At 46.0% G+C, this 22858-nt stretch overlaps 2 long non-coding RNA genes across 5 annotated transcripts in view; one reads left to right on the forward strand and one right to left on the reverse strand.

Annotated features, from left to right (window-relative positions):
• LOC125961620 (uncharacterized) overlaps positions 1 to 22858 on the forward strand; it is a 54146-nt gene that overhangs the window by 14477 nt on the left and 16811 nt on the right. Inside the window, exon 3 of one of the 3 annotated variants that reach the window (XR_007472525.1) lies at positions 21784 to 22067. The exons of 1 other annotated variant lie outside the window; for it this stretch is intronic. This is a non-coding gene — a long non-coding RNA (uncharacterized LOC125961620). Of the gene's footprint in view, positions 1 to 11166; positions 11645 to 21783; positions 22068 to 22858 lie in introns of those variants that run through there. One more of the 3 variants, XR_007472524.1, reaches the window with a different exon arrangement.
• LOC117199651 (uncharacterized) lies at positions 212 to 22505 on the reverse strand. Of its 2 annotated transcripts, none has more exons than XR_007472521.1 (5): positions 22134 to 22505; positions 17154 to 17275; positions 16116 to 16250; positions 13646 to 13735; positions 212 to 1331 (listed from the first exon to the last, which is right to left on the reverse strand). It is a non-coding gene; the product is annotated as an uncharacterized LOC117199651 (long non-coding RNA). The 2 variants fall into 2 exon arrangements; XR_007472520.1 differs by lacking the exon at positions 22134 to 22505 and adding an exon at positions 21308 to 21770.

The raw sequence follows: 22858 nt of genomic DNA on the forward strand, positions 1-22858 counted from the left end.
TAGAAGGAGCCTTGGGGTTCATCCCTTCCAGCCCACTCATAATTCAGCTGCGGTGTGGAAGGCAGGAGACCTTCCCAAGGGTACACAACTCTTCTCTAAACATCTTCCTCCTCTTTACAATCTTCAGCAGGAGAGGCAGACACAAACAGAGCAAGTCAAAATTTGAGCACTGGAAATAAAACTGATGACAGAAAACAACTATCAACCAGACTTGGTCTTAAAATAGTCAACTGCAACTTTAATTAATTTCAGATAAAGTATTTCTAGCTTTATGAGGTATTTCTGAGGTATATTAGACTATTGACAGTTAGATTTGCATCAAACTTTAAGACTCACCAAGAAAAACTAAGCTTCTGCGATATTTTGCTTCCTATTGCCGGTCCTGTCCCTACTGTTAGTTCATCGCCCCACAAAGTGTACTTAAAGCAAGTTTCCAAAAATGCAAATGTAATTGCACCCCTGACACATTAAACATCTGTATTTGAAACTGTTCAATGGGCCACCATTTCCTATGGGATAAAGACTAAGGTCCCCAGACCTGGTCCCCACGCACCTCCTCCATCCCATCGTCTTCTCTTGCCATCTCTCTCCCAACCCACTTGCCCTCCTCTGAATGTACCAGGTTGTTCTAAATCTTCCTGTCTTTGCTGACATTCTTCTCTTGCGTCCTTGAACGGCTCTCCTCGCCTGGCTCCCCAGACAAACATCGACTCAGCTTTCAGACTCAGCTGAGCACCACCTTCTTGATGGAGTCTTTTCTGACCTCTCTTGCCCCAGATGGATGTGCTGCCTTTCTCCTTTGTGACTGTTTAAACTGTGACCCGCACAGGCTGCTATCCCACCTGATACAATTCATTGTCTTTGTTTCTTTACTTGTCTAGCCCCCGGTATTGACTAAAAGCTCCTTCAGAACAGAAAGTATATTATTTCATCTTGGTATCCCAGAACCTATCATGAGGTTTTCGTTAACTCACCATGCAAATGGATCAGCCCCTTCTAAGTTCGCTGAATTTAGTAGGCACGGGATATAGGAGAGTAGCAGAGACTGTATTTGTTTGCCAACATCCCCTTATTCCCTGGTGGTAGGTTTCGTATCTGTACGTGGACACCCAACCCAACTCAAGAGTACCTTTGTCAGCCTCCTTTGCAGTTATGTGATCATGGGAAAAAGTTCCAGCTGTGGGATGTAAATGGAAGTGATGTGTTCACCTTCTGGGTCACAACCTTTAAGGGAAGAGGAGTCCTCCCCTTTCTTTCCCCTTTTCTTGCTGGTTTGAGTGTAGACATGACAGCGGCCACTGGAGCAGCCGTTCCGGATCTCGAGATGGAAGCTACCTGTTAAGGATGGCAGAACGAGTTAGAAGTAGGCTAATTTCCCTTCACCATCAGGCCCTCACACCATACCTGAACTGACTTTAAACTTAAATAAGGAAGATAAATTAATTGTGGCTTGTTCAAACCAGTGTATTTGGGGGCCTGTCTTAGTCTGTTCTGGCTGCTATAAAAGCATACCATAGACTAGGTGACTTATAAACAATAGAAGTTTATTTCTAACAGTTCTGGAGACTGGGAAAGTCAAAGTAAGGCACCAGCAGGTTCGGCATCTGGTGAATGTTCCTGGTCTCCTGGCTGTGTTGTCACATTGCAGAAGGGAAAGGGGGACTCCCTGGGGTCTCTTGTATAAGGGCATTAATCCCATTCATGAGGGCTCCAGCCCCATGACCTAAATCACCTTCCAAAGGCCCCACCCCTCATACCATCACATTGGGGGAATAGGCCTCAACATAGGAATTTAGGGGGAACACAGATATCCGGTTTCTAGCAGGACTTTTTTGTCACAAGAGCCCTCTCTATACCTTGCTCATAGAAATTGTCGTCTAAAGCACATTGGATCTCTTTACCAATTGAACTTGCTTAACATAAACTCTGAGCACATGCATTAACAAATGAACAAGTGAGGGAGTGAATGAATAGTTTCGGGGCTAACCAGAACCAGCCAGAAAAAAATAAAAAGCAATAATTTCTCAATTTGTCACAGCAGGCAGAGAGCATCATACGCTATGAGGCTTAAGTTATATGGAGCCTGGGCTTCAGACAGTGGGCTTAAGCATTCCAGCTTCACTGCTCCACCCGCCTTACCCTCTACACACAGAGCCACTGTGATCCTTTAGCTCCCCCTCCACACACTGTCCTGATTTGGTTCCCTCCCAGTCTTTCCCAAAGCCGTAGCTCTAATTCGGATCCTCATTACCTCTTAGCTAAACCATGGCTCTCGTTACTGAGCTGGCCTCTCCACCTGCCCATCTTTCCCCAGAGTTGTTGCCATGGCAATCCTCCTCTGGCGCAGAGCTGATCAAAACCCTCCAGGGCTCTCCATTGCCTTCAGGTAAAAGGCCAACCTCTTTAAATTAGCTCCGTGCTTCCCCCGTCCCTCGCCATCCCGCCTTGTCTCCCACTCATTCCCCTCACCTATCCCACTTCACTACCCCATGATGCCCTTACCAGTGCCTTTCCAGATGCCTTTTCCCAAGCTCATCCCCTTCCCCGGAATGCCTTCTTCATCCAGCCTCACTCCTCTGCCTTTTAAAATCCTACCCTTCTTTCAAAGTCCAGCGAATTCTTTTCCTTTATGAGTCTTTCTTATGTTTTAGACTTCAAAGGATCCCACCATCTCCGTGGACATCCTTAGCTTTCTGTATTCCTAATACAGAATTTACCACACTTGGATTAGGACTGGATGCAGGGTGGGAGAGTGGAAAGATAACACTAATACTAATATTAACAATAACGTTAATAACAACAGTAATAACATCTAACCATTTGCCGAGGGTTTGCTACCGGCCCAACCTTCTACCCAGCATCTTAAGTACATTAGAGCATCCACCACCTACAGCAGTCCTGTAGGGTGGGTACCATTTTCTCCGCTTTAGAGATGAGGAAGTCATAGGTACAGAGAAGTTAAGTAACCTGCCCAGGGTCACACAGGAATCTTGAATCTTGATCTGACCGCTTACTAGACGCGTGAACTTCAGCAAGTCATTTCACCTCTTTGAGCCTGAATGCTCTCATCTCTCAACTGCTGTGTGGAGACAATTGTAGGACATGATGTCTTGGAAGTGTCCAGCCCAGTTTCAGGTACTCAGAAGGTTCTCAGCTCATGCTATCCTTGTGTCTTCAGAGTTATACCTCGTAAGTCTTCTATCCATGGCTTGTCGTATGTTTCCCTGTACATGGTAGGTGCCTGCAAGACGTTTGTTTATGCTGCAGCTTATATTTTGTCTTAGATGTGAAAGTCCTGGTCATATTCTGCCCAATACCTCTCACTACAAGATAGAGGCTGTCCGCTAATGCATCTTCCTTTATTTACTATTACATTAATAATAACAACAGTTGATTTTAACTTAAAACAGGTATTCACACACCCCTCTTGGTGCTAGATAAGACCTCCTAACCGAGTCCAGGTCAATGGTGTGAGAGCAGAAGTGATGGAGGCAAAGTGCCTCGCCTTCCCCTCACCCCTTTCTTGCCACCCGGGAGGAGGATGTGATGGTGAGTTTTCAGGGACCACACAAATGGGGCCGTACCCCTAGGGAGGGCTGAGTGATAAGGTCAAAGGGACCCGGCCTCTGACAGCTTCCATTAAGACTGACACATGAGAAAAATTAACTTCTGACTTGTTTAGGCCACGGTATTTGAACCTCTGTGACAGCCACTAAACCTACACCCTAACTGGTACTGCCGTGTGAACCCAGGTGAGCACAATTGCACTGTCTAGTAGCTGAGTAACCTTGGAGAAGGTCCATAAGCCCCAAGTGCCCCAATTCCCTCATCTGTAAGATAACAAGGGCGCGCACCTATGCCGTAGGGTTGTTGTGAGGATAAATGAGCAAGTTGCCTATCCCAGCGGTTGGCACACTCACTAAGCGCTCAATACATTTTAGCGATGATTGTTATTACAAGTCAGCTAAAATTGCAGCTTTCCACGTACCTACCCCTGTGTCTAGCTGGGCGCTGCTCCTGCTCCTGAAGTCGATGGTACGACGATCTCATCCTCCCACGTTTATAGAATTTGCTGTACTCATATGTTTCTCTCCAGTCCCTCCTACTGGTGTCATCCTGGCCCTTCCTCCCTTCACCTATGCAGGGGATGCGGTGGCTCTTCCCGGTCCCAGCAGGAAAGCAGAGAAGAAAGTCACACCACTGTCACCATAATAGTTCTGAAACGGCTGGTGGATCTGCAGGGTGTACACTTGACTCAACAGGGGTCCAGGGGAGGAAACATTTTTTGCTGAGCGCCTCCTGAGGCCTGGGACTCTCACGGGCACCATGCATTTCCCTTAATCCTTGTTCTTCCTACCGAGGTCGGTGCTCTTGATACAATTGCACAGATGTTAAAACTAAGGATGAGAGAGATGACGTGATTGGCCAAAGGTCACACAGCTGGACAATGAAAGGCCATGAGCATGGCGAAGGATGCTAGAAGTGTTCTCTTGCTTTAATCAGCTTGCCATCTGAGGATAAGAGAACACCCGCATGTAAAATTGATTTATTTGGGGTGTAGGGGTAATTCCCTCCTGAATAATATTTCTGCCCTTTGCCACCTGCTTTTTCTGCCCTCGGTTCACTGTTACTGTGACTTCTAGTTCATAGCTCCTGGGCCATCCAATTGCTCTCCCTCTCCCCACACCCAGGTTACACTTTACTCTCAGGTTATATTTAGGTTTAAAGAAAAGAGAATCCAAAGTTTAGGGGTGGATGTTTTCTTAAACAAATAAAAATGGCATGTTATATAAATCACATGTCTGTGCTCAGGCCTCTTAGGGACAGTGCTGGGGGCCTGTGGTTCACAAGCCCTTGTCCTGGGGCCCAGGGGAGGTTACAGGTGGAAGTAGGACACCAGGGCTCAGAGGAGGTACACAGGCTGGTGCTGTGCTCCTAGCCCTTGCTTAATTATGATCTGTTTCATACATTGGGATTTTGCTTAAGACTTTATCTCGTGTCATATGGTATCTCTTATATGGGGAATATTAGAAAAGGATACGAATGAACTTATTTGCAAAACAGAAATAGAGGGCTTCCCTGGTGGTGGAGTGGTTAAGAATCCGCCTGCCAATGCAGGGGACATGGGTTCAAGCCTTGGTCTGGGAAGATCGCACATGCCGTGGAGCAGCTAAGCCCGTGTGCCGTAACTACTGAGCCTGTGCTCTAGAGCCCACGACCCACAACTACTGAAGCCTTAGTAATAAGGTGCTGGTTAATAATGCAGATTTCTGAGCTTGAGCCAGAACTACTAGATCAAAACTTCTGGAGGTGGGCTGGGACCTGTGCATCCACATTTTAAATGAACAGCCCAGGTAATTCTTATACACATGGAAGTTGAAAAACTCCTGACTTAAGTGATAAAAACTGATGGTGTCTGCACAACCCATGAATGGCTCAAATGAAAAACACTGCCACCACCAAATGTTAGCAAGGAAGCAGAGCAACTGGAATTATCAGACACATCTGGGAGGCAAGGGAGAATTTACAATGGTACAACGATTTTGGAAAACTGCTCAGGAGTATCTACGAAAGAGAAAGGTGCAAGTTTTCTATGAACCAGCAATTCCACTCCTAGGTGTATACTCAAGAGAAGTGATACACATGTCCACAAAAAGACACACACACAAAATGCTCATGGTAGCTTTATTCATAATAACTCCAAACTGTAAATAACTCAAATGGTCATCAACAAGCAAATGGATAAATAAATTGAAGTATGTTCACACTGTCAGGAAATATTTTCTAAGACTTGGTACAGAGCCAAAGAGATCCCTAGGTAATCTTCTAGCTCAGTGCTGGGTGTGGTCCAGGGGTTTTCTGAATGTATAGGGAATATACCTTTCTTTCTATTGATTCTGTGACTTTACAGCTCTGGAAGGATAGTTAAGTTATGGAAAACAGATAACAATGCAAATGCTTCCTGTTCATAGCAACTAAAATTATTCCTGTTCACAACAATACCAACAAATTCTATCTGGTAGAGAATACAAATCTCCGGAAGTCACATCCTCATTGGAACCTGTTTTTAGTGTTTTACTGATTCACTCATTAATTAATGAGTTGAATAAAATCTTTGATACACGGCAAATTTACATTTGTATAAGTGTCAAGTTTTTAACTTTAGAAAATGATAATCTAGATGTAAAGTTGGCTACTACACAATAATGTAAAAGAACAAGCTACTGATATACACTAAAACATAGGGGAATCTCAGAGACCTTACTTGCATTAGAAGAACCAAAAGCAAAGGACCGCACACGGTACGATTCCATTGATACAGAGAACACGAATGTGCAAAACTAATGGATGGTTTTGGAGGTCGGAATAGCATTTACCTCTGGTGGGTGGGCGTAAGGACTTGGGAAGAGCACAAGGGCATCTCCGAGTTGATGAAAATGCTCTATGTCTTGACCTTGGCAGTGGTTACATGGGGGTATCCATCTATAAAAATCAAGCTGTACGTTAATGATGTGCTCACTTTTCTATATGAAAGTGATACCTCAATTTCTTAAAAATACCAAACATTGGAAGGAAATTAAAGGATGGTTCTTTATCTTCTCAGCCATGGTGTTGGCCTGAAACACTGTGATAACTAAACTGCCAACAGCCCCCGCCCAGGAGCTGCTTCCTGTGGGAGGTGAGGGAGCTGGACACCCCCATGGCCCATCGGCTGTGGAAGAGCATCTCCCTGACCGAAGCCTCCTCCGGAGCCGCAGCCAGTAACACACTTTGTCCCTCTAACGGCTTCAAAAAACTGGCTGAGGCAGAAACAACCCCTGGTCCAGACAGCTGGGAGCAGATAGACGGGACTCATTTTCAATCTCAGCAAAATGTATTTTAAGGAAGCCTTTAAGAGCTTTTCAAGGAAAGTGTGTCAAAAATTATCGCAGAAGCCTCCATCTCTGAAGTGGCCGTATCAGCAACATCTTTTACACGAAATCAAATCAAAACAAAATTTCTGCCTAGAAAGAAAATTTCAACCAAGTCCTAAGAGGCCCTCTCGTTTGCAGGCATTTGCTTCCTTTGACTCCCCCTGGTCTCCCACTAAGGGGTGGTCCAGCCTTTGTTAACGACAAGGGACCTCCTAGCCTCTCAGTATTTATAACTAGAATTTGCTGGGGACTCACTGTTCCATTCCGTTGAATCCTCGACACAGCCCAGTGAAGTAGACACTATTATTACCACCAATTCACAGAAGCAGACTGTCCCCTCCATGTATGAGAGACTCCAACGTAAGCGCAGCATGCAAACCCTTCACAACACGTCTCTGGCCCACCTCTCCTGTCCCATCTCCCCTCATACATTCCTGCCAGACTCCAGGCCTGCTGTCCCCCAGACGTGGGGTACCATTTCTCCCCTTCTTAATTATTCCCACTACCCCTCCAGGTTTTCCTGGAGAAAATCTCCATGTTTTCAAAGGCCACTCCCTTCAAGAGATGTGTGTCCACCAAACTCTAGGGTCAGCGGACAACAGCCCTCTTTGTACCCCCCATCTCCTTAGGCACACTTTTTTTTTCACATCTTAAATCAGTTTGTGTTTAATAGGATGTATTAGTGCATAACTGAATAGAACAGCTCTAAAAACATTTGAAAAATACCAAAAAAATTGCTTCCTTATCCTGATTTAAAAAAGGATTCAACATTCGGTTTCAATACAACTTGGTATATATCCAGTTACCATTCATTAATTTTCTTTATGCTTACTAACCTCAATACATTCTTTTTAAATTTTATATTGGATTCTAGTTGATTTACAATGTTGTTAGTTTCAGGTGTGCAGCAAAGTGATTCAGATATACACATACTCATATTTATTCTTTTGCAAATTCTTTTCTCATTTAGGTTATTACAGAATATTGAACAGAGTCCCCCGGGCTATACTGTAGGTCCTTGTGGGTTACCTATTTTAAAATAGTAGTGTGTATATGTCAATCCTTAGACACACTTTAAAGAGGGCAGCAGAGACTCTAATAAACTCATTTATTACATATCTGTCTCCCCATTAGACTGTGAGTCGCTGAATATTGGCGTCTGTGTCACGTTTGTCTTTCCTTCTCCTTCCCCTCCTCCTTCACAAAGCTCTCGGTACTTGCTGAGTGAAGAAAGTTTGTCTATTTGTGACAGAGATAGTGTGTGGCCACCCAATACACATCTTCCCCTTTTTTTCTCAGCTATAGAACCTTAATTTCATTCAATGTAACCACGCACCCAACTAAGAATACATCTTTCCCAGCATCCTCTGCAGCTGGTGAGGCCCTTCTTTCATGCTTCTGGTAACACCAGCTCTTTCTCCTGCCCTCGCAGGCCTGGGGCTGGGGACAGCTTCCTACTGTCACCAGTACTTGGGTGCTTTCACATTCCTCAATGACATCCCTCACCCTGTAAGTGGACCCTTGATTCAATTTCTTCAGAATCCCAGCGGAGTGCCTTCTGTTTCCTACTGGGGCCCTATGTCTAAATTCTTGATTCATCTCCTCCTGTTGTTTCAGTATTTCTTTGTTTGAACTTTAAAATTTTAAATTCATGGTCTTATTAAGTCATTCTATAGCCTGAAACAATTATGACACATTCCCTTCCCTTCCCTGAGTTATGTTTCCTCATAGTTTGGGGTCTTTGTCTGACTTCTGCTTGCTGTGTTCCTTTCAGGAGTGTAGTTTTTTCTTCTGTACTGTATTTGCTGAGTCATTGTGTCATTTGTTTCCATCTGTCCCCTGCTTAGGTAGCTCTGGGTAGATGTTCTATTTGCTCCGATCCTAGAGGGCTGATTCATTGAATGTTTTCTCACTGTGTATGAATCCAGTGTAGTTTTCCTCTAAGGTACAGTGTGAGTATTAGGAATGGGTATTTGGTGTTCTTTCCATGTTCCCAAACATGTTTCTGTGTTTCCAAGGCTGCCAGCATTCCTTGGCCACATGGCTCCAGTCTCTTCCAACCTCTGCCCTCCAATGTCATATTTTACTTTCTCTGTCTCTGAAATAAGATCTCCCTCCTCCCTCTTCTAAGGACCCTTGTCCTTACATTGAGGGCCCAACCCAATCATCCAGGGTTATCTCCCTGTATCATGATGCTTAACTTAATCCCATCCACAAAGTCCCTCTTGCCATGGAAGGTAACATTCACATTTTCCAAGGATTAGGCCGTGGTCATCTTTGGAAACACTATTCTGTCTACCTCACCCACTTTACTGGATAGTAGGAGACAAAATCAAAACAGGAAAAGGATAGGAGAGGCCCATGGAATCTTCAAGGTTCTTGATGAACATTTGCCAGGGTGACCTTCCTTCTTAGGGGCCCCCATCAAAGTCAGGGGCATGTCTTATTCCTCTCTGGTAATGCAGTAAGCAGTATAGGACCCAGCCCAGGGTATATGTTTTGGGGATTTGACAAATGAATTAATAAATAAATAAAAGAGTAAATGAATGAGTAAAAGAATGACTGAATAAGTGAATGATGAGGGAAAGACAGGAAAATAAAAGTTGACCTGCCACCAATTTAAGCATATGCCAGGCCAGTTCTATGGCCCCTACAAGGAAAACGGTTTTCACATCCTGAAGGCCTGAGGGCTCGGTGTCATCACAGCTGCCCTGTATCCTGTCATCTCACTAACCTGCTCCACAGCCACCAAGGGAGGCTTGATGGTCTTCATTTACAAGCAAGCGGATGGATGCCCGTTACCCAAGGCCACCGAGGGAGTGTCACAGACCTGGGATTCAAAGCCACTGCAACCGGGAGGCTTGCAGTGCAGACATTGAAGCTCTGGGAAACAGGAGGCACTGCTGTCTGCGGAGCGCCAGTTGTGTGTGGTCACTGTGGTCAACCTTTCTCATTTGTGGTCTTGGCTTTGTAACAGCCCTGGTAAATCAGTGGTATTGGTCCCACTTCAGGAGCAGGAAATAGGAGCCTGGAGATGTCAGGCATGCTGCTCAAAGTGGAGCAGACGGTCAAGGACAGAACTGGATTTGAGCCCAGGCTGGTTCCAAAGCTGTGTCCTTAGCCATTCGACGAGGATGCTGGATGTGGGTTGAGAATGAAGCCCCCGCCCCTGAGGAAGGAGAGACGATCTCTGTAATAGCAGTTACCTTTCTCTTAGGAGAGCTAGGAAGACTATTGGATCAGATTAAAACCCAGCTTGCTAGATGGATGCAGCAGAGACCCTGTACTCCAGGGCAATGCTGGGGGTCCATGGGCTGCCCTAGTCCCACAGTTCAGGGCCACGAAGGGACTGCATACCACCTCTGATGTATGTGCTGGGTCAGACACAGTGAATTCTACCTGCATCAACGCTTGTTCTGCGTTTGGGAACAAGGCTCCTATTGCATAAGGATTTGAAGAGGTGACTCAGCAGGCAACCGCTGGGGAAGGCAAATCAGGGGCAGTGAAGGGGGAGGTCAGCCTCGCCTCTGAGTGACCTGAGATACCTTCTTCCCTTCTCGGGACTTCACCCTGCACTCTACGCACCAGTCTCTGAGTTATTTCAGTGCTGACAGTCTGGGACTGCCAGAAATAAAACTAGTGTCTGGTCATGGCAAATGAGTCAGTGTAAAGGGAGGTTTTTTGTGTATCCTTCTAAGAACATTTGGTTATTCATCAATATTGATGAGGAACTTACGACGTTCTTGGATGTGGCGGGAGCTCCCCTCTGGCTGATGCAATCGGGTCTTGACTTTGAACAGCTATTGCATTTTGCAGAAATCCTAATCTGGGGATTGCAGAGACAAGCTCCCCTTGCAGATGGGTTCTGATTGGCCAGCAGGATATTTTTTAAAGAAACTCCATGGCTTCCCATAGGGCATGTCCTCACTGCCCTACCCCTCCTTTGTGCTGGTCGTGGATGGCATTTGAATTTCTGCTTATAAATTAGACAGCAGATCTGCATTCCAGAATGCTGGTCCGAGCCTTCATTTCTTCTCAGCCTTCGCAGGCCCAGGCAGGCCGAGGGGCAAGCTGTCATTTGCGGGCTGCCCTTTCACTGAAGCAGGAGCGGAACAAATGCTTTGATCCTCCCCTGCCCTGCAGGGCTCTGCCCAGCAGCCAGGCCCCCGGAGAACCTGGAGGCCAGCGCGAGCGGGATTCTCTCCTATGCATTATTCACATCAGTGCTTCCCTTTCTATTTTTAATGTTCAGTGTGTAGAGCGATTCCCTGCGCCAGCTATTTTTAGCAACGTTGCTGCCAGCTGACACCAGAGACAAAGGCACCGAGGCACCTTGAGAATGACAAATGGCGATTCCAAAGATGAAAATAGAAGGGCTATTTTTCTTCCTGGAAAGAGAGAGAAGAAAACGTCTACAGTTGCAAAGTTGCTGGGGCTTGTGTTGAATTTATAATTTGGAGCACAGCCGGCCACACTCAGGGAGGGTTTCCTTTGTCTCTTTCTCTTTCTCATCCTTTGTCCCGAGCGGAATATACCCTCCTTTGCAGAAGCTTTCGCTGGTGCTCCCCTTTGCTTCCCATGAGCCCCCCCATCTAGATATAACACCTCCATTATTGCAGTAATGATAAATGCATTATCCTCATACGGTATTGTAAATGTTTGCCTCCCTCCAGGCTATGAGTTTCTTGAGGGCAGGGACTTAATGTTTGGCCTCCATTGTCTAGTACTAAGAAAGAAAAACCATCCAGAAACTGGCTGGGCCCTCACGGCAAGGCCAGATCCCTCTGCTGCTGGACATAAACCTTCTCCAGGACACCAGCATCCTACAAGGTTACTCTGAGACTATGGGAAAGTGATACAAAACAGGGCCACTTCATAATCTTGTCTGGGAACAGGTCAAAATGATGTCCCTGGGCCACCCACTAAATATTAAACATCCCCACCTCTTGGCTACAATGAGCGACTGTGACCTCTTTTCCAATCCCAGTCTTATCCTCGCTCTAGGCTCCCCTCCCTATAGATTGAGATTTATTGAGAAACCCAAACGTAAATTGTCCCCACTTTCTAACAACACCCAACTTAGAGTTGACCCCTGTGTCTTTACTGGGCCCCAAATCCCCAAACAAGGCCCAAATCCTAGAACAGGTTCTTTCTGGTCCCCTTTTACTGAGACTCCCCACGGTTCCCTGTGCTCTGCCTTCTCACTCCTGCAACAAGTAGGATACCTGGTTTGCTCAACTCCAGGTATGTTCCTAGTGGCCTTTGACCAAAGGGTGTCGACGGCACAGTCTCACATAACTAGAAGGTCAATACATGTTTGATGTCCACCCAGGGCCTGGGCACGGGTGAGGCAAGCCAGGCACCCAGGCAGGGACCTGCGGTCCTGGCATCTCGCTTGAGGCGCCCTTGCCCTGCCCTGCGCGTCACTGACGTGCTAAGTGAGCAATTACTTTGTGCTGCCCCTAGCTCCATCTTACAGCGATCCTATGAGGAAGGGGTGATTATTTTCATCCATTTCTTGGATCAGGAAACAGAGACTTCAGAGGCTAAGTAAATACCCCAGGATGCCAAGGTCTTGAGGGGTAAGAAGAGACTGCTCCAGGTCTGGCTGTGTTCCTGCCCATGATAACACACTGCGCATGCATGCATGGAACGTGGATGGACAAATGTAGGCTTCAAAGTCTTCATAGGATTTTAAATTTGAGGAGAGGACTCTACCTGTATGCTGAACAGAGTGTCTGACATATACGAACTGTCGAATGAAGGCCTGGCTGGTGGTGCCTGTATTGGAAAAGCCCAGGCCAACTGTGTAATTACTTCTTCCTGCCAATGACTTGTTCCGGAACAAGTATTTGACCTAATTCTAGGATCTGAGACATGAGAAGCAAGCCTTGAGTAGAGCTTCTGGGAAATGGCTTCCTCTCCCCTTAAAATGAACCCCTGGAGGAGCTGGTCTTCTTTCTTCTGTCCATGCAGTCCTGATGGGCTGTGCCACTCAGACCATTGCTGCAGCCTCTGAGTGAGGCCAGCCCTGAATGCGGTGAACGTAACTCTCCTTATGTGAGATGCATGCTTCCTCGTTGACGAGGCCTGTTTACGTCGGACTTTCTGTGACTTACCTGTACACTCAGACCCTCGCTCCTACAAGCAGCTTGTGCTTTGAGGCTTCCTCAGACCATCCCAGCTAAAATAGCACTGTCTGGGCTTCTCTGGTGGCGCAGTGGTTGGGAATCTGCCTGCCAGTGCAGGGGACATGGGTTCGAGTCCTGGACCGGGAAGATCCCACATGCTGTGGAGCAACTAAGCCTGTGAGCCACAACTGCTGAGCCAGCGCTCTATAGCCTGCGAGCCACAACTACTGAGCCCGTGCACCACAACTACTGAGCCTGCGCTCTAGAGCCTGCGAGCCACAGCTACTGAGCCCGTGCGCCACAACTACTGAGCCTGCGCTCTAGAGCCTGCGAGCCACAGCTACTGAGCCCGTGTGCCTAGAGCCCGTGCCCCACAACAAGAGAAGCCACCACAATGAGAGGCCCGCGCACCGCAACGAAGAGTGGCCCTTGCTCACAGCAACTGGAGAAAGCCCACGCACTGCAACGAAGACCCAATGCAGCCAAAAATAAATAAATTAAAAAAAATAAAAAGCACCGTCTGTAACCTCCATCCCCTCAGTCCATATAATATTCATACCTGGCACTAATCGCAACCTGACGTATCACTCATTCAATTACCTACCGCTTTTTTGTCCGTTTTCACCTCTAGGAGGTAAGTTCCATCAGACCAGGGTGAAGTTTGTCTTGTTCATTCCGCATCAACACTGTCTGGAAGAATATGTGTGGAATAAATTAACAAATGGAAGGTGTTTGAATGAGAAAAAAACAGGATTCTTTTTGCAAACCTTCACCCAAATCCAGCCTTTCAGGATGGTAGATACTGGGGTTGGAGAGGCTGAATGACTCACAGAGAGAGACGAGGAGACAGGTGTCGAGACCAGGTGGGTCTGAGTCCAGGCCCTTGTTCTTAACCACTGGGCTCTCCTGCCTGGTTGGGCATGAGATGGGGTGGGTGTTTAGCCTCTTGTGCAGAATGTGGTCTGTGTACAACATGTGGGCTACTAGCAATAAAGGGAGGACATTGAAGATTCCATTTTATTCAGTCCACATGTGGAGTCACGGGTTAAATTCTCAGTACTGTGCTTTGGCCAAAGGAACATATTTAGAAAAGAGAAACTTGGAAGATGCGGGGGGGGGGGTCTTAAAAACTTTCAGTGACCTGGGTATGTTTATTTAGAAACAGGGGAGCCTGGGAGGAGGGTCAAAGGAAGAGTGGGAAGAAGGACATGGGAATTTCTAGGACACTATATTCCCTTTGATCACCCACTCATAGCTAAGGGAGTCACGTGCTAGCTGAAAAGTCAGCAAGAATAGAAACATGCTGTGTGTGTGTGTGTGTGTGTGTGCCCACACGCGTGTGTGTACACATGTGATCTTATAAATATGGAATCATACCAGTGAGAACATGGATAAGAACATCTTGAGGTTGCGTGAAGAGATCTGCAGTAAGTTTCTTTTAGGTCTGGTGGTTTTCATCTGAATACTTTTCCCACTACATCCAGATGTTAGTTCAAAGATTTACTTGGGACCTAATTTTTGGCCACCTTTCACCACTGGGTTGATAAATTCCTCATCATAATCATCTCCTATCAGCCTGGAATCCCTGGGACCCAGTCAGCTGTGAAGTTTCCACCTCTCTGTTTCTTCACTGTCAGCCGGGACTCTTGACTCAGATTCTTCTGTCCCCATGATACCAGTAGTCACGTGAGTCCAAGGATGGGTCCACAGCAGCACCCACTAATTTTGCAGCCCTTAGAGCCTTAGCCTTTTGTATGTCCCTCAGAGCAGCCTTTTCTGGGCCCACTTCATCCTGGCCCTACTGGGGGTGGAAAGCATGAATGCTGAGTTGTCATGTGAAAGACGATAATTGTCTTCATTGGGCTCAGGGGGTGAAAACCAGAGAGAAGGATTTTAGCTAAACATTAGAAAGAAGCTGCCAATATTAGGCAGAGCAGCTCAGAGATACAGAGGGCTTCTTTGTGAGGTAGTGAGATGCCCAGCACAGGGAATTTACAGGCAGAAACCAGAACTACTTGGCGGAAATGTTTCAGAGAACCAGCATGGGTTGTGTGAGTCTCGGGGGTGCAGTGTCGGCAGAAAGGAAGGGTTGGTGAAGCAACTGCAGAGTCTTTGAGTCCATAACCTTCATCCTCTCCACCCCTCTCACCAATATATGTTGTTCAATGTGCACATACGTGGTTATGATTCGTAAGATAAAGCTTCATTTAAAGGGGTGACTGAATTTGTAGTAGCTTCTCAATCCACGGATACTAAAAATGCAACTACTATTATACAGGGATCTGTGAAATCCTTTGAGCCTAAAAGTGACTTCTTATTCTTGAAAAAATTGAGAAATGTAGTTTTAGTAGATTCAGATTTCAGATGGGAGAAATCTGATTAGGTGACATTTACTTCCTTTCTAACCAGTTCTCGGATCCTAAGGGTTCACATTTAACATACTATTATTCCAAAAAAAGAAAGAAGAGAAATAAGCAAAGAGATTTCTGTGTATGTGATTATTTGGTCACTAAGAAATGGATCATTAAAAAAATATGTAAGGGGCATGCCCATGGGGGAAAAAAAAGGAAATTGTATTTAATAATTCAATTATCCACATATCTGTCACTGACACTGACATTTTTTTCTTAAAAATCCATTTGGACAGGCCACTCAAATGTCACTTACGTGACCCTGAACTTTAGGCATTGACTGAAGTGCAGCATGCGTCACGTTTAAGCAGCCTGCAGGAGAAGAAACATTCCTCATGGAGACGGGCCCTTGGCCATCCCTCAACCCCATTAAGCAGCTAAAAGAAACAGAGGCTGCAACCCAGATTTGCAGCAAAAATTATTTAAGTCAGCCACAAAGTAGGACTTTTGGAGGGCAAGTGTTGTCCAATTCCACAGCTCTTGCTGGATGGGTTAAAATCCTTCCTAAAAGATGGGTGTGAACCCTCACTTCAGTGGAACTTGGGTAAGAGATTATGTTTGACTTCTTTCCTAGGAGACCAAATGGCATCTAGAGAAAGAAGAGTAAAGCCTCAGGAAGCAAAATTTTAGATCGTATGTTTAAGGGAGAAATACCTCACCGGCATCTGAGGCTGGCAGAAGGAGTCAGGGGAGGGCTCTGGCTTGGTTCTTCTCCATCAGAGCTTTGGTCTTGGCCTCAATTCACGGTGGAACGTTTTCACCAGGTGACCTCGGGCGAGGTGTGGTGCAGCCAGCTGCTGATCAAGAGGGAAAGACCGAAAGGAGTTGTACAGTTTCCTGGGGAAAACACAGCACACCACACAGGGACACTCAGGGGACTCCTGGGGTCAGTCACCAGAAAGAGAGAGGAGGGGACCTGTGGGCAAGACCCTTGACTGTGGGTTCCTTGGGAAGGAACAGGTGATGCAAGGTAAGCAGGGTTAGGATTGGCTCATTTGAGTAATTTCAGTGGGATCTTGGGTATCGGGGCTGTGTCTGGTTGTCTGGACCGGACCCTGGAGCAATTAGGGCGGGCATAGTGATGGAGAGTGTGGGATGCCTGTGAAGAAGATGGTTGGGGGTGTGGACTTAATCCACTGCTCAGAATGGGGAACTAACCAGCCTCTAGCTGAGGCCTCAAAACGAAGTCAAAGCAGCATTTATAGGACTGTATTACACGGGCCTTGACCAAACCACCTCCCCTTTCTGGAATTCAGTTTCCTCATTTTTCATATGGAGGATCAACTAAGATGTCTCTAAATTCCCTTCAATTCCAAAGTTATTCACTTTCAGGAGTTCCCTGGCTGTCCAGTGGTTAGGACTCTATAATTTTATTGCCAAGGGCACGGGTTCAATCCTTGGTCAGGGAACTAAGATCCTGCAAACCACGCGGTACGGCCAAAAAAAAAAAAAAACCCACAAACAAACAAAAAACAGTTATTCACTTTGATGAAAGCACTTTCTGAGATTATTTGCACCACCTCCAAGAAATCCAATGCTTTCCAGCTCAAACATGCTGGAATTCTAATTGATGTAAACAGTAATTCTCCAGATATTGCCAGGATTGTCCAGAATGCAAAACACACCATGGAATAAACATGAACTGCAGATTTAATTTTTAATACAGTATTTGAAGCCCTGGCAGACTCATCACCCACCTCAGCATTGTTCCCACGTGAAGCGCTGATTGCTGTTCCAAAGCCTGTGCCCTCGATTTCCCTGGACCATCTAACTTGCTCTCCAAGGGTCTGCTCTCTCCTGTGCAATGTATTGTAATCTTCTGGAGGATAGTGAATGTTATTGTCTATTCATTGATTTGTTCAATCAATCATTCAGCCATTCAACAGACATTTATTGGCTCAAAATTTCTATTTACCAGGCGCTTTCTAAGCACCAAGGATGCAAAATAAGTAGGGCACTGCCCACCCCCTTGATGATTTCCACATCTAGGCCAGGGAGCTATTTGTTTCAACAGACATGTAAGGGAGAGGGAGAGAGAAAGAGTGGAACTCAAAAATTTGTCACAATTGTCAATTTGTCCCAAAAGAATGACCACATAAATTGTCTCTTGTATACAGAAAATGGTAAAAATGTCTTGACTTTCTATTTTAAAAATTATGAAAAACGTGATGTATGGCTTCTTCTTCCTGGGCCTTCTCTTTCTCTATGGCATCTTTTTATAAAACCCCACAGGCTAATTTTATTTCAGTGTGCCTTTCCCAGGGGTGATCTATCTTCTGAAATCCCCCTCACTTCCTCTAGACACCCAGTCCTCTACCAATACCATATTTCATCAGCAAAGTCATTTTGGGTGAAAAACAGCTTAATTATATTTTCAGACTTGAATCATCATCCTAGTCATTCTAACCCTAGTCTTTTTTTTTTTCTAAAAGTTTTTAATGTAATTTTTTTTATTAGAAAGAGCACGTGACAGGAGGCATGCCAGTGAAATGGGTAAGTGAGCCAATGACACTTTCCAGGCCCGTATCATGAACAGATATGCTAGGCAACCCACAAGAATTATCTCATGGATCCTCATAGCAACTCTGTAAGGTAGCCCCTCATTTTAGAGATGTGGGAAATGAGCCTCAGAGAGGTGAAGAGGCAACAAGAAATATTCATGTATGGGGCAAATACAACCAATGAAAAATAATATTAAGTTTAAAGAGAACATTAGGTCAACTAGGGGAAAGATATTTTGGATTAATGCGTGGAGCAGAGGGGATCAGAAATTACTGGGAAGGATGCTTAGTTTGTGGGATTCAGAGTTTTGTTTTGTTTACGCTTGATTTTTATTGTCTGTGTCGCTGCCCCTGTGTGTTTCTTTCCCTTGGATTTTCGTATTTGCTGCTTGAACAGCTCCTTAGCCCAGATACATATACTTAGCACTCTGAGCTTCACGCACTGCCTCCGTGCCTGGAGCTTCCCTGCTCTGTGTCTGTGACAAGGACTTCCACCTGGATGTCCCACAAGCCTGACACGCTCACACTCAAGCTTGCCTCCTCCCCATGTCCTGCTACTTGGTTCCCAAGGTCACTGTCCACGCAGCCTCTCGAGTCATGGACGTAGAGCCATCCTTGGATCTTACCCGCCCTCCTCCCTTCTGCCTCCACCTCCAGCTCTTTGATTCTGTGGATTCTACAATATGTTCCTTTCTGTGCCCATCCCCCTCCATCCCTCCAGCACTATCCTTGCTCAGGTCCACCTAGCTACCACTTGGACCTCGGCAGCAGCATCCCTGGCCCTTCACATCCAGGGAGAGGCTATTTAATGACCAATCCTTTTGTTTTGGTAAATGCATTTTCCACCTAACAAAACTGACTTAGATTGGTTTCTCCGGAAGCAGACACTGACATGAGGACTCACACGCAGATAACTTGCAAGAACTTGTTCCCAGGAGAAGCTGGTAAAGGAATCAGGGAGACAGAACAGGAAGGGGAAAAGAAGCCAAGCAGGAGTTCAATGTCAGGCCAAGTCTTCAGCCTGATTCTGCAGGAAACTCCGGCGTGTAAGGGATGCCTCAGAGTCTGTCCCTGCTCAGATAAAGGGGCTGGGCTTTGACACCCTGCATCACACAATCCTGGGCTAAAACCCACCCCAGGGAGACATAACTCCCAGGTCCTTCCTGCTCTCTGTACCTGCAAGCAAAGGGCTCCAGTAGCCCCAGGGCAGAGAACTGCTGGAGCAGGCCAACAGATGCAAAAGCACAATGCATGCAGAAACCAGGGAGGGGGTCCCAGGGTATCTGAGGGGAGCACAAAAAAAATCCACTATAGAAAAATTTCCAATTTTAAAGAAGCGAGAGAAGTAATATTTTCTGAGCACTTCCCATATTCACAACCGCTCTGCAAGTGAGCGCCATTTTCCTTAGAGTATTGTCACAAGACAAAACTAGTATTAGCTGAACTGGTGGCTCCAGAATTTCTCAGATGGAAGGAGTATTACTTACTTAACAAGGTGACATAGTAAGAGCTTGGATGTCCAGAGAACAAAGAGAGTTGCTTATCAGGTCTTGGGAGACTAATAAGACACGTGGATACAAGATACGTCACCTGAGCGCATATGTACGTGTATTCCATGGGAACTAATGGGTGAGTGCTGCTTGAGAATCCAGGGTAATTTTAAAGTCTCACATATTCACAGGCCTGGGTACCTAGTCTCACCTCTGAAATCAGCTGTGAGGTGTGAAAGAAGCTTGCTTGCTGGTTCGGCAGCATGAGGTCTGAGATGTTACCTTATCATGTCAATCACTAGATAATTTTAGGAGACACATTAATAGCATTTAAATAGAAGTTTGGGGTAATTAATGAATAAATGAGGAACAACAGGTGGGAAAAACGTTTTCATTTTCTGGGCTTCCTTTTCCAAAACACCTTTAAAAAATCCTTTTGCATAGATCGTTCTTGATATTTAATATGTTGAATTTCCTCTTGACCCCTTACATACATTTATGTTGATTAATATATATTCAATAAAGTATATTTAGGGGACTTCTCTGGTGGTCCAGTGGGTAAGACTCCTCACTCCTAGTTCAGGGGGCCCCGGTTCGATCCCTGGTCAGGGAACTAGACCCCGCATGGCGCAACTAAGACCCGACGCAGCCAAAATTAATTAATTAATTAATTAATTTTTTAAAAAAGGAGATTTAGTAAAAGGCATATCAGATGAGGGAACATCATTGACCTTTCATTCATTCATTACTCTGCTTCATTCATTCATTGAACAAATGCTATTGAACACCTAATAAGTACAAGAGTCTGTGCTGGGCCCTTAGCGTAAATAAAAGATTCTGCTTTCATAAAGCTGACAGTTTAGGAAAGGAGAGAAATGAAAACCTGCACACAAATACCCGCAATCTAATATTGAAGGCAATCCAGAGAGACAGAGAAAAGGCACGTGATAATTCAGAAAAAGGGAGAGATCACTTCCACGTTGAGTCACCCAATTGCCCTGCTCGTCTTTGGCAGACATTAACCCCCTCTGTGCCAGCACTGTGCTCGGTTCCAGTGGAACGAGGAGAAAAACAGAGGTTAACCAATAGGAAGGCCTCCAGCTGCCCCCACTGTCCTGTCTATTCTACCAGCTCTTGCCCAGATTATCACAAACCTCCTACTGGCCACATCCCAGAGCCATTTCTTGTTCTCATCTATGTGGTCACTTAGCTGTGACTGGCCATCTTCTCCAGGAAGCTGGTCTTGCCTCAGTTTCTCTTGGTTCAATCCCCGCCCCTCTCTCTGTCCTATGGGTTCTTTACTGGATTACCTCCTGTGATCATGCCTACAGGCAGGGGTCCCTTGGACCTTCTTTGCCTCTCGGGAAAGAGAAATCTCCAAGATTATACAAAACCCTGTCCCATCCATAGGGTCATGTATTTTATTAGCAGCAATAATAGTTTTGTAACACAATAAATATAACAAAATAAGACTAGGGACTCTGAAGGAGGTATAAATGGTTCCCTTATAATCTGAAGACATGATGGAGATGTAGCCATCATTTCCCTCCTGAAGCCCGGGAGTACGCATGGTAGCGGATTCTAAGGGTGTTGATTCTAAGGGTGTTGAATCTAAGGGTGCTTCGAGGGGGACAAAATGTAAAACTGGGTAGAGTTTACTGACTCAGGTTCACTCTCCTGAGCTACAGAAGTTAACATCCTGCCAAGCACTCGAGGAGATGGTGTGAATTTGTGATCCTGGAGGCATAGAAGAAGTAGTGCCTTAAGCTGAGCAAAGTTGAAATGCTAGACTTGCCATGGCAGGTGGTGAAGGGAGGGATGGAAAAGCTCAGGGAGGTGGGCAGGCTGGAACTGATTTACCATTTCTACGTTGGGGAAGACCCATCAGATGATTCACAGGAAGGCTCAGAGGACAAACCATTTACTGCAGACATAAGGGATTCTCTGTTGAGTGGGCACCAGCATCATGAAAGGTGGTGGATCTCCTCTGTGGGCCAGGGCTGATGTAGAAGAGGCTGGGAAAGAACTTGTCTTGCAGATAGCAGTGGGGGTGGTAGGACCCTACACCAATAGAGGCCAGCGCTTATTGGCGGCCAGTATTAGAGGGGCAGCGCTTAAAGGCCAGAAACCAGGGGGCGCAACTACGACAACTGTCAGTCTGACACACAGAGGCCTACAGAGATGCTTAATACAATGTAGCATCCTTAGAGGCAAAACAGATGAGTAGGGGATGAAGGTAATATTCAGCTGGTACCAGCAGAAGAAATCAAGGATAAATGACCACCACGGTGGTACCGGAAGATGAGTACTTTGTCCTACTAACTTCCCCTTTCTAGTTTCTCCTAAGGAAAAGAAGCCCACCAGGATCCTGGAGGACTGACTCCTCAAACACATATTGAGAAGTGGATCTGAACAGGGCAAGGAGAGGACTGGAGTAGACACGCAGATGCACAGCCCAGGTGCTTTTCCCAAGAAGAACTTGCTGTCAGTTACAGGGAGTGTGGTTAGCCTTCAACCCCAGTTCTTCGCTCCTATGGGATGTGACTGAGCTGTCTCACCCAAGACTATGCCTTTCCTGGGGCAGCTAGTGACCAAGTGTGATGGTAACAATCCCACTATTACTAGTCCTTGTGATTCCTCTAAAGCTTCCCCACACCTTTATAAATAGTCCCCTTAAGAAACCCACCTTGTACCATCCTAATTTGAGATTTGACTCTGATTGTCCAATGACCATCAAGACTGGTACACCGGGGCTTCCCTGGTGGTGCAGTGGTTGAGAGTCCGCCTGCCGATGCAGGGGACACGGGTTCGTGCCCCGGTCCAGGAAGATCCCACATGCCGCGGAGTGGCTGGGCCCGTGAGCCATGGCCGCTGAGCCTGCGCATCCGGAGCCTGTGCTCCGCAGCGGGAGAGGCCACAACAGTGAGAGGCCCGCGTACTGCAAAAAAAAAAAAAAGACTGGTACACCCAGGAGACACCCATAAATAAACGATTTGGGGGCACTAGGCACATTCGAAGGTTTCTGCCTTATTTAGCAGGTCAGTGTAAAATGAATAAAACTCAGATTAGCAATAGAAACACAGACCAGTAGTATGTATCTTGCTCTGAGTTTTCTGAGAGATTTTTGCACGTTTTCATCAGCCCATAGGTGTGGCATTTTGTTCTCACTCCAGGCTGCCGACTGCCTGTCTCAGATGTCACCCACGGAATGTGGCACCGACTGGCCACCATCAGTCAGCCTGAAGTCACTCCCTCTCCAACACTGCATCCTGCCAGCCTCCAGAAAGCATTTGTTCTCTGGGGGCTTCCAAAAATATTGACAGTTCTTGGAAGAGATTCAACACTAATTTGGGGACTTTCTCTTTTTCTTTTCCATGGTGACAGCTTTCCTGACAGCATGAGGCCAAGCAT

The sequence above is a fragment of the Orcinus orca genome, chromosome 17, assembly GCF_937001465.1.
Source record: "Orcinus orca chromosome 17, mOrcOrc1.1, whole genome shotgun sequence".
NCBI classification, from domain to species: domain Eukaryota; kingdom Metazoa; phylum Chordata; class Mammalia; order Artiodactyla; family Delphinidae; genus Orcinus; species Orcinus orca.